Source organism: Schistocerca cancellata, chromosome 1 (assembly GCF_023864275.1).
Source record: "Schistocerca cancellata isolate TAMUIC-IGC-003103 chromosome 1, iqSchCanc2.1, whole genome shotgun sequence".
Classification (NCBI taxonomy): domain Eukaryota; kingdom Metazoa; phylum Arthropoda; class Insecta; order Orthoptera; family Acrididae; genus Schistocerca; species Schistocerca cancellata.
In genome coordinates, this window is record NC_064626.1 from 37,174,984 (window position 1) to 37,186,582 (window position 11,599).

Sequence of the window (11,599 nt, forward strand, 5' to 3'; positions counted from 1 at the left end):
TCTGAAATATGATATTTATTCTAAATTTCGCGCCAGTCGCTTAGGAGTGGCGTTACTAACGCCACTGTAAGGATGCAAATCAGTTTTAGCTGCTGGTAAACCTTTCGGGACGTGGGGTCGTGGTCCCAGGAACTCTTCTGTTCCTGAAGTTTCGTCCAGAACTGCGTTTGGTTTGCTCAGGTTTGTTTTGAATACTCGCTGTAACGGTCATGGGCGTTATTTGCCTTTAAGACTGGGCGTGGTAGCTCGATGTTTCTCAGTAATGCCTTTAGGGCGACTAAGATTCCATTGTCATCAATTCTTTGTTTTTGAACGAGAGCGTCATCCACAACCAGCTTTAACCGAACCTATATTTACGGATCAAGTGCACCAGACGTGGACCACAACATCGCAAACCAACAATCGGCACCTGTAAAACACACTGCAGGTACGTTTTCATGCTCATATTCAACATTCTGGAAGGTACACCGGTCATTAATGTAACAGCGTTTCACTTTTGCAGTGGCTTATCTCATGCGTACATTAATTTGTTGTTTTGAATTGTTAATCACTTACATTCCATAAGGCAAATGTATTCCCTAGAACTTTCAGTTATCTACCTTAATTTCTTTTCGGTGCTGCGATTTTTTCCCTTTACCATACATAGTGTGTGCGTGTGCTACACATATGATAATGACGCGCCGAGTATCCGCGCGGTCTGAGCGCGTCTTGTCACGGTCCGCGCGACTCCCCCCGTCCGAGGTTCGAGTCCTCCCTGGGGCATGTGTGTGCGTGTTGTCCTTAGCGTGAGTTAGATTAAGTAGTGTGTAAGCCTAGGGACCGATGACCTCAGCAGTTTGGTCCCATAATCCTTACCACAAAATTCCAAATTCCACCGTACGGCGAGTGGCGGACGGTACCCTGCACCACGACTTGTCGTTTCCTTTCCTGTTACACTCGCAAACAGGGCGAGTCAAAATTAATGTCTACATGCGTCCATAAGAGCCCTGATTTCTCGTATCTTAATTTCGTGGTCCATAGGCGAAATGCTGCAAGCGGTGCTGACTTAGGTCGCGCAGCTTGAGGCTGTTGCCAATGCACTGTGGGGAGCCGGACCTTGGGTATCACGGGGATGTCAACCTCGTCCCGTCTGTCCCCAATCGGTCTGCCGCTGTGGTTGCCCCGGTTGCTGCCCGCAGTGGGGCTGAGCCCTCGCCTGTGGATGTTTGGGAGGTCGTTCCAAGACGCGGCAGGCAGCGAAAGACGTCCCCGGAGGCTGATCAGAAAGCATCCCCGGTGCGTCTGACAAACAGGTTTCAGGCACTGTCTCTGGCTGAGCCAGATGTAGCTGCCTGCCCTGTTTCAGAGGATGATTCTCAGTCTTCAAGGTCCGGGCAATCACAGAGGGTGGGCTTATTGGTAGTTGGGAGCTCCAATTTTAGGCGCGTAATGGGGCCCCTTAGGGATATGGCGGCTAAGGAGGGGAAGAAATCCAGTGTGCACTCCGTGTGCATTCCGGGTGGAGTCATTCCTGATGTGGAAAGGGTCCTTCCGGAAGCCATGAAGAGCACAGGGTGCAGCCAGCTGCAGGTGGTGGCACATGTCGGCACTAATGACATGTGTCGCTTTGGATCTGAGGAAACTCTCTCTGGATTCCAGCGGCTATCTGATTTGGTGAAGGCTGCCGGTCTTGCTTACGAGATGAAGGCAGAGCTCACCATCTGCAGCATCGTTGACAGAACCGACTGCGGACCTTTGGTGCAGAGCCGGGTGGAGGGTCTGAATCAGAGGCTCAGACGGTTTTGCGACCGTGTTGGCTGCAGATTCCTTGACTTGCGCCATAGGGTGGTGGGGTTTCGGGTTCCGCTGAATAGGCCAGGAGTTCACTACACTCAGCAGGCGGCTACACGGGTAGCGGAGGCTGTGTGGCGTGGACTGGGCGGTTTTTTAGGTTAGAAGGCCTCGGGAAAGTACGGGGTGGGCTGCAATCTCAAAGGGTGCATGGCAAATACAGGACGTGCTTGGATCAAGGAACAGTCGGAATTGTAGTTGTAAATTGTTGTAGTTGTGCTGGGAAAGTCCCTGAGCTTCAAGCGCTAATAGAAAGCACAGAAGCTGAAATCGTTATAGGTACAGAAAGCTGGCTAAAGCCTGAAATAAGTTCTGCAGACATTTTTACGAAGTCTCAGACGCAGTTCAGGAAAGATAGATTAGGCAGAATTGGTGGTGGAGTGTTTGTGTCTGTCAGTAGTGGTTTATCTTGTAGTGAAGTCGAAGTAGATACTCCGTGCGAATTCGTATGGGTGGAGGTTATACTTAACAACCGAACTAAGTTAATAATTGGCTCATTCTACCGACCCCCAGACCCCGATGATACGGTTGCGGAACAGTTCAGAGAAAATTTGAGTCTCCTAACAAATAAATACCCTACTCATACGGTTGTAGTTGGTGGGGACTTCAACCTTCCCTCGATATGTTGGAAAAATACTTGTTCAAAACCGGTGGTAGGCAGAAAACATCTTCCGAGATTGTCCTAAATGCTTTCTCCGAAAATTATTTCGAGCAGTTAGTCCACGAACCCACGCGAATTGTAAATTGTTGCGAAAACACACTTGACCTCTTAGCCACAAACAATCCAGAGCTCATAGAGAGCATCATGAGCGATACATGGATTAGTGATCACAAGGTCGTTGTAGCTAGGCTCAATACCGTTTCTTCCAAATCCACCAGAAACAAACGCAAAATAATTTTATTATAAAAGCGGATAAATTGTCACTAGAAGCCTTCCTAAGAGACAATCTCCATTCCTTCCGAACAGACTATGCAAATGTAGACGAGATGTGGCTCAAATTCAAAGATATAGTAGCAACAGCAATTGAGAGATTCATACCTCATAAATTGGTAAGAGATGGAACTGATCCCACGTGGTACACAAAACAGGTCCGAACTCTGTTGCAGAGGCAACGGAAAAAGCATGCGAAGTTCAGAAGAACGCGAAATCCCAAAGGTTGGCTAAAATTTACAGACGCGCGAAATTTGGCACGGAATTCAATGCGAGATGTCTTTAATAGGTCCCACAACGAAATATTGTCTCGAAATTTGGTAGAAAATCCGAAGAAATTCTGGTCGTATGTAAAGTACACAAGCGGCAAGACGCAGTCAATACCTTCGCTGCGCAGTGCCGATGGTACTGTTACCGACGACTGTGCCGCTAAAGCGGAGTTATTGAACGCAGTTTTCCGAAATTCCTTCACCAGGGAAGATGAATGGAATATTCCAGAATTTGAAACACGAACAGCTGCTAGCATGAGTTTCTTAGAAGTAGATACCTTAGGGGTTGCGAAGCAACTCAAATCGCTTGATATGGGCAAGTCCTCAGGTCCAGATTGTATACCGATTAGGTTCCTTTCAGATTACGCTGATACAATAGCTCCCTACTTAGCACCCATATACAACCGCTCGCTCACCGATGGCTCTGAACACTATGGGACTCAACATCTTAGGTCATAAGACCCCTAGAACTTAGAACTACTTAAACCTAACTAACCTAAGGACATCACACACACCCATGCCCGAGGCAGGATTCGAACCTGCGACCGTAGCAGTACCGCGGTTCCTGACTGCAGCGCCAGAACCGCTAGACCACCGCGGCCGGCGCTCACCGATAGATCTGTACCTACAGATTGGAAAATTGTGCAGGTCGCACCAGTGTTTAAGATGGGTAGTAGGAGTAATCCATCTAACTACAGACCTATATCATTGACGTCGGTTTGCAGTAGGGTTTTGGAGCATATACTGTATTCAAACATTATGAATCACCTAGAAGGGAACGATCTATTGATACGTAATCAGCATGGTTTCAGAAAACATCGTTCTTGTGCAACGCAGCTAGCTCTTTATTCGCACGAAGTAATGGCCGCTATCGACAGGGGATCTCAAGCTGATTCCGTATTTCTAGATTTCCGGAAAGCTTTTGACACCGTTCCTCACAAGCGACTTCTAATCAAGCTGCGGGCCTATGGGGTATCGTCTCAGTTGTGCGACTGGATTGGTGATTTCCTGTCAGGAAGGTTACAGTTCGTAGTAATAGACGGCAAATCATCGAGTAAAGCTGAAGTGATATCAGGTGTTCCCCAGGGAAGCGTCCTGGGACCTCTGCTGTTCCTGATCTATATAAATGACCTGGATGACAATCTGAGCAGTTCTCTTAGGTTGTTCGCAGATGATGCTGTAATTTACCGTGTAGTAAGGTCATCCGAAGACCAGTATCAGTTGCAAAGCGATTTAGAAAAGATTGCTGTATGGTGTGGCAGGTGGCAGTTGACGTTAAATAGCGAAAAGTGTGAGGTGATCCTCATGAGTTCCAAAAGAAATCCGTTGGAATTCGATTACTCGATAAATAGTACAATTCTCAAGGCTGTCAATTCAACTAAGTACCTGGGTGTTAAAATTACGAACAACTTCAGTTGGAAAGACCACATAGATAATATTGTGGGGAAGGCGAGCCAAAGGATGCGTTTCATTGGCAGGACACTTAGAAGACGCAACAAGTCCACTAAAGAGGCAGCTTACACTACACTCGTTCGTCCTCTGTTAGAATATTGCTGCGCGGTGTGGGATCCTTACCAGGTGGGATTGACGGAGGACATCGAATCGGCGGAAAAAAGGGCAGCTCGTTTTGTATTATCACGTAGTAGGGGAAAGAGTGTGGCAGATATGATACGCGAATTGGGATGGAAGTCATTATAGCAAAGCCGTTTTTCGTCGCGGCGAGATGTATTTACGAAATTTCAGTCACCAACTTTCTCTTCCGAATGCGAAAATATTTTGTTGAGCCCAACCTACATAGGTAGGAATGATCATCAAAATAAATTAAGAGAAATCAGAGCTCGAACAGAAAGGTTTAGGTGTTCGTTTTTCCCGCGCGCTGTTCGGGAGTGGAATGGTAGAGAGATAGTATGATTGTGGTTCGACGAACCCTCTGCCAAGCACTTAAATGTGAATTGCAGAGTAGTCATGTAGATGTTTATCACCGGCAGTAGAACCGTTGTGGGGTCAGCTTTAGATTCCAGTCTTCTATTTTTCTCAATAACGTTCCTAGAAAAGAACGTCGCCTTCCCTCCAGGGATTCCATTTTAGACTTCCGAAGCATCTCCGTAGCTCCTGCGTGTTGTTCGAACCTACTGCTAACATGGGGCGCAGCCCGCCCCTCAACTGCTTGGATGTCTGACTTTAATCCTACGTGGTAAGAAACCCAAACAATCGAGCATTATTGAAGAACAGGTTGCACTAGCGTCCTATGTGCCGCCTCCTTTAGAGACGAATCACAGTTCCCCAAGATTCTTCCAACAAACAGCAGCCGTCCGATCACCTTTCCCACCACAATCCGCACATGTTCGTTCCAAGCCATATCGCTTTGTAGCATTACCCCCACACATTTAAACGACGTCACTGTGACCTGGCACACTACCAATGCTGTATCCCAACATTAAGGGTTTGTTTTTCATACTCAACTGCATTGCCTTCGGTTGTTCTACGTTTAGAGACAGATACTATTCATCACACCAACCAGAAAATTTTTCTAAGCCGTCTCGTATCCTCCTACAGTCACTCAATTCTGACGCCTTCCGTACACCACAGCATTATCAGCAAACAACCGTAGATTGCTACCCACCCTCTCCGCTATACCATTTGTGTATACTGAAAATATAGCGACCCTACCACACTTCCCTGGGGCACATCCGACGATACCCTTGTCTCTGATGAGGGCTCGCCGTCGAGGTCAACATACTGGGTTGCGTTATTTAGGAAAACTTCCAGCCACTCACATATGTGGGAAACTGTTCCGTATTTTCATAGCTTCATTAAACATCTGAAGTGGGAAACCGAGTCAAAAGCTTTCCGAAAATCTAGAAATGTGGAACCTGCCTGTTGTCCTTCATCCATAATTCGCGGTTGATCATGTGAGAGCTCAGTTTTGCACGAGTGATGATTTCTGTAACCATGCTGAATCGTGAACATAAGCTTATTGGTCTCAAGAAAATTTATTATATTCGAAATGAGCATATGTTCAAGGATTCTGCTGCAAGCCAATGTTAAGGATATTGGTCTGCAATTTTGCTGGCCCGTTCTCTTCGTTCTCTTACCCTCCTTATACACAGGAGTCAGGTGCGCTTTTTCCAGTCGCTTGGGACTTTGAGCAGGGTGAGAGATTCGCGATAAATACAAGTTAAGTAAGGGACCAGTGTCTTAGCGTACTCTTTGTAAAACCTAATTGGGATTCCACCCGGCCCTGGTGAGTTATTTGTTTTCATCTCTTTCAGTTGTTTCTCTACGCCAGGGATGCTTATTACTATGTCGCCCGTATCGAAGTCTGTTTGTACGACTCCAATCCGTGAACGCTTTCTTAAACGCGAGATTTAAAACTTCGGCTTTACTTTTGCTCTCTTCAAGTGCCACGTCAGACACGTCAACAAGGCACTGACTGGTAGCCTTAGCCCCGCTTAGCGATGTTTCTCGGTTTCCCGCCCATATCTTTTAGGGTATGGCGGTGGTAGTTGTATCCTTCGCCCATAGATCTTTTCACGGAGGCACGAATGTATGTTAACCTTTGTCTGTCGCCATTTGCGCGTTCTCTTTCGAACCGAAAGTGCAACACCCTTCGTTATCTTAGCATTTTCTGAATTTCGTTGTTAAACCACGGTTGCTCTTTTCCGTCCTTATTCCACTTACTAGGACCATAATTCTCCAGACTACGCTTTACAAACTATTTAAGCTTCGGGGATAATTTTTCTGCGTCTATCTCACTAGAACTAAGTGATTCCAGTTCATTGTCTAAGTGAGATGCTGACAACTTCTTATCTGCCCTTTCTAGTGGAAACATTCTCCTAACTTTCTTCACTGATTTATTAACTTTTGTAACCGTAGTTGCTGTAATGACATCTTGATTATTAATTCCTACCTCTATATTGACGCTTTCGATAAGGTCCGGCCTCTTTGTAGCTACGATGCCTAACAAATTTCAACTGCGTGTGGGCTATCAAACTAACTGCTCAACATTGATTTCAACATACGTGGTCAAAAGTATTTCGCACGACTGTCTGTCTGTGGCCCATGCAATGAACCCATAGACGTTACAGTCTGCACTCGATAGGTCAGAGCCGCCTCCTACTGCTATTGCGTGATCTGGGTATTTACGTGGAACTGGCCGTAGACATTCTTTGAATGACTCTAGATCTGTCACAGCGGAATCGGATGGCCGGTGAAACATATAACAAATAACATGGTTTCACCTCGACCTCTAATACGCGACTAGATAACGTTACTGTCACACCCAACTTTGACCTCAGTAGAGACAATATTTTCGTGAACTGCATTAAATACTCCCCCTCCTATGGCGTCTAATCCACGTTTCCGATATATGTATCATTATTCGCTAAATTTCTCAGAGTCTTCTACTTCAGGTTTCAGCCAACTCTTGGCTCCAGGAACGATTTGAGTGCGACAACTTGTAATATTATTGGTATTTCCGTCCTACGAAAGCTTTGAGTACCCTTTGAAAGACATTTGTTTTGTATAATTTACATAACTGTAAAGATGCGCATCTAGCGTGGACGCTAATACATCGATTGCGCAGTCAAAGAAACATTTTAACAGAAGCTGAACTGTCGTTCCGCTTCGATCTAAATAAAAGATGACAGTAAAAAACGTTTGTAGATCTTCAGATTTTAATGTGCTTCTGCTTGTTATGTGAAAACGTAAAGGAGGTCGACTTTAAGTTAAAAAAGTGAGCGGTCTTGCTAGCGTGCAGACAACATTATTAATTAATAAAATTAAGGTAATTCATGTTCGAAACTGTAAATCAGCAAGTTATTGTTATCGGAGGTGTTGAACAGTGCAAGAATTGTCTTCAACGAAAGGAGAAAAGTAGTGACTATAATTTGTGACAAAAAAAACGTGAACCAAGGAGACAGCACAGGACAGGCTGAAATCTGATCGCACCATACTGTTAGAAAAGTAATTATGTAAGTTGTATTGTTTATAAATAAGCCCTAATTTTGCTAGTGAGAATTGTTTGAATATATTTAGTGTTTACCAGACTTCTTATTCTGTTCTTTTCCTTTATACTTTTTTATCCTCCATGCCATATTATTTTTATAAATGTCAAACAGCCTTTACTGCAGCAGAGAATACTGCGGCATCCTGGTCGTAGACAGAAGGCCGCTCCTTGTCTTCTATACAATTCATAGCTCCCCCATTTATTAATGATTTCATTTGTAAATGCAATTTTTTTTTTTACTGTTCATTGTGAAAGGTCCCTTAGGTAATAATAAAATTCATACTGATTACGTAAAGAAATCCGGGTTGTTCTTTTCCAAATAATAGAAGTCTTTGCGTAACCAGAAACTAGCCTCCTTCTGACAACGATCAGGAGCCGACCAGAAGACGGACGTCTTCGACCGCTTTCGTGGCTCCCGTGGCAAAGCAGTGCCAGACTGGAAACACGACATTCTAGTATGAAATACAGATTTAAATTGATAGAATTGAAATATATTTAACGTAAGAAAAATAATATTTTTTTTATCATACTAGATCTGGCGCCCGAACAGGGACCTGATAAAAAATTTTAATCTGTTCTGTTATTGTTTCATGACATCATCCGGTGGACATCGGGAAGCCGTAAAGGAAATACTGAACGAAATCGTGGAAGTATTAAAAAAAAAAGTAAAAAAAAATTTCGAAAAATAACAGCAGTGCGCAAAACGACTGATGTAAGTACGGTTTTCATTACGCATAAAATCTCGCGTCTTGTATAAAAAAAAACTGATTTCCGGAATTTCTTTCCTTACTGCTTCATTTTATCCTATCGCTGTTATTTCCTTGCAGAGTTGCTTATTTACGTAGTTAGGATTCGTTTCTGATCATCTCTTCATGCAAAGTTTATTTGTTAGCATTATTAGCATCTTCATTGTTGCTACGTTTAAGAACACAAGATGGATGCCATAATAGCTGGATTAAGTGTCTAGTAGGTGTTTGTCACTTATTTTCAAAGTTAGGTGCCATCTTGTCTTCTACCCGGTATAGCTCTGCAATTGTCAACTACCGCGGTGTGACGTTTGACTATCAGCGCGCGCATCTGAGAGTTGACGATCGGCGTACCGCGAAATATTTCTTTGAGCAGTTACGTCACAAACTTGAAAATAAACATGGCAGATGACAAAGGAAAGCCGACAAACAGTCTGGATGACGGTGATGACACAGTTGTCAAGTCATACCCACTACGTTCGCGAACGGGAACAGGCAGACCCGATTCGCGAATGGAGAGAACGGCAGACGATGATGGTGTGCGTGACGTATCGTCACAGCAATCATCGTCACAGCAAGCGGGAGGAAATTCGATGGTTGAAATGATGAGAATTTTTTTTCAAGAAAGGGAACAGGAGTAACTGGAAAGGGAATCTTATAAATTACAAGAACAACGTGATAGAGAACAGGAGAAACGGGAAAGGGAAGCTTATAAATTACAAAAACAAGGAGATAGACAAGAAAGGGAACAAAAAGAAAGGGAAAAGGAACGGGAGACAGAGCGAAAATGGTTTGACCTGAATACTATGATTGGTACAATGAAAAATAGGTTAGATAATATTGATGCCAACTTAGAGGCAAGAATAAGAACAGTCACGGTGGAATATATCTCGGAATTAAGTACTAAAGTTAATGAAAGGATAGAAGGTATTCTGCAGAAGGTAGATGCATTTGAGAGCACAGTAGGTAACGTGCACAAAGACATCAAAGTACAAATCGAAAGTTGCCAGGCAGTTACAACAGAAGTTTCAAAAAGAGTCCGCTGAGGTCGGAACTAAAGTAAACAAGCTTGCAGACAATGTCGTCACTCTGCAAGGCCAGGTCAATGACCTGACACAGGCGCTATCCGAAATAAACATTGAAAAGAGGATGAATGATGCTGCAGCCAACGTATGTTCCACGATAGGAAAAGAATTTGTAGAATGGGTCGAGACTAAGGAACAGTACATAGAAAACAAGGTTCAACACGACTTAAAAGAAGCCGTTAAGTCAGCCACAGTTGAAGTTTTAGCTGCTCCAGGTACATCAGGAGATACGATTCTCACTGAATTAGGGGAGATTCGTAGAGTTTTTCACCGAGATCTTCCCGAGTGGAAACGACACCTCACTGAGGAAATCGAGCAGTTGAAACAACAAGTCAATGATTTTCCTAATGACAATAGAAGTGAGCATTCACACTTGCTTTCTTCAGAACATGAATACAATAATAATCCTGTGTCTCGTGTAGAATTCTCTCCACTTGTACATGGACACAGCAGTAAGAATCCGTTAGTACGCATCCAGAATGATCAAGTAACTCTTGTCGAGCTAATGAAAGAAGAAAGCGTTCTCAAGTACCGCGTGTTCCAGCCTTTTCTGCCAGAGAAACGCAACATCCACCCAATGGTTTTTCTGAAGTCATTTAATGGTGTTTTTCCTGAGAGCTGGGATGACAAGCAACGTATGCGCTTTATAGTAGGTTACATTCAAGGAGAGGGTTCTGTCTGGGGAACAGAAGTAATTGACAGATGTAATAATTACGCTGACTTCGAAAAGCAATTTCTGAACAAATTCTGGAGTTCAGGCAGACAACAACGCCTTAGAAAGGAGGTATATAATGCTAAACCGTTTAATACGAGAAGTGCTGGTCTCCGTAGGTACTTCGAGAAATACCTGCGAAAAATACAATATTGGGACACGCCAGTTTCCAAGAAGGACGTAATTATGATCCTTAAGTCAAAGCTACCGGTATCAATCAGGGAGAAGTTAGTAAATGTCAGTGACGACGACACGGAGGCTTTTCTGTCAGTACTTGACAACCTTGACATGATTCAAGAAGACGTGCGTGCTAGTGCGCGGAGTAATTGTAATCTTGGCCCGCACACTACACAGCCGCACGGTGTAGGCGCAGACTCAGGTATGTCATACCAACCCAACAACAGTAAAGGACACGACGTTCCGTGTGATAATAACAACTACTATCGCCGTAACGGGAAGCAGAAACATAAATTACAGGATCAAAACAGGTACCACCCCATATACCAGACAACACCACAGCAATACGGTAATTCACCAGTTAATTACAATGATCGCTATCTCTACAATAACGATCGCCAAAATAATAATAATTTCAATGCAAAAGGACGTTGGATTAACACCAACAGTCAACAGCAGTATGGTAACCAGCCTAGATTCCAGCACTGTTCCCAAGGGAGAAATCCTCCAGATCCTTCCAAGCAATACAAACAACAGTATGCTCCAAACTTTAGGAATAGTCCTCCACCTTTTACCATCTATCAAAGTCAAAATCATGAACCTAAAAATTCTCGCATCTATTATGCCCGAGCAAACCCGCCAACACACACCATCTCGACTGAAATTCCGGCAAATAGCTCGCAACGTAGGTGGAATACGGAAGCAAACTTCTTACCGAGCGTACCGCCCGGTACTTCAAAAGTAATTGTGAGCGAAATTCAATCTAATGAACATTCGGAAAACTAAAAGCACACTTTGACCGGTTTCACACCTTCAGAACTAATCTCCAGGCAAAGGGAAA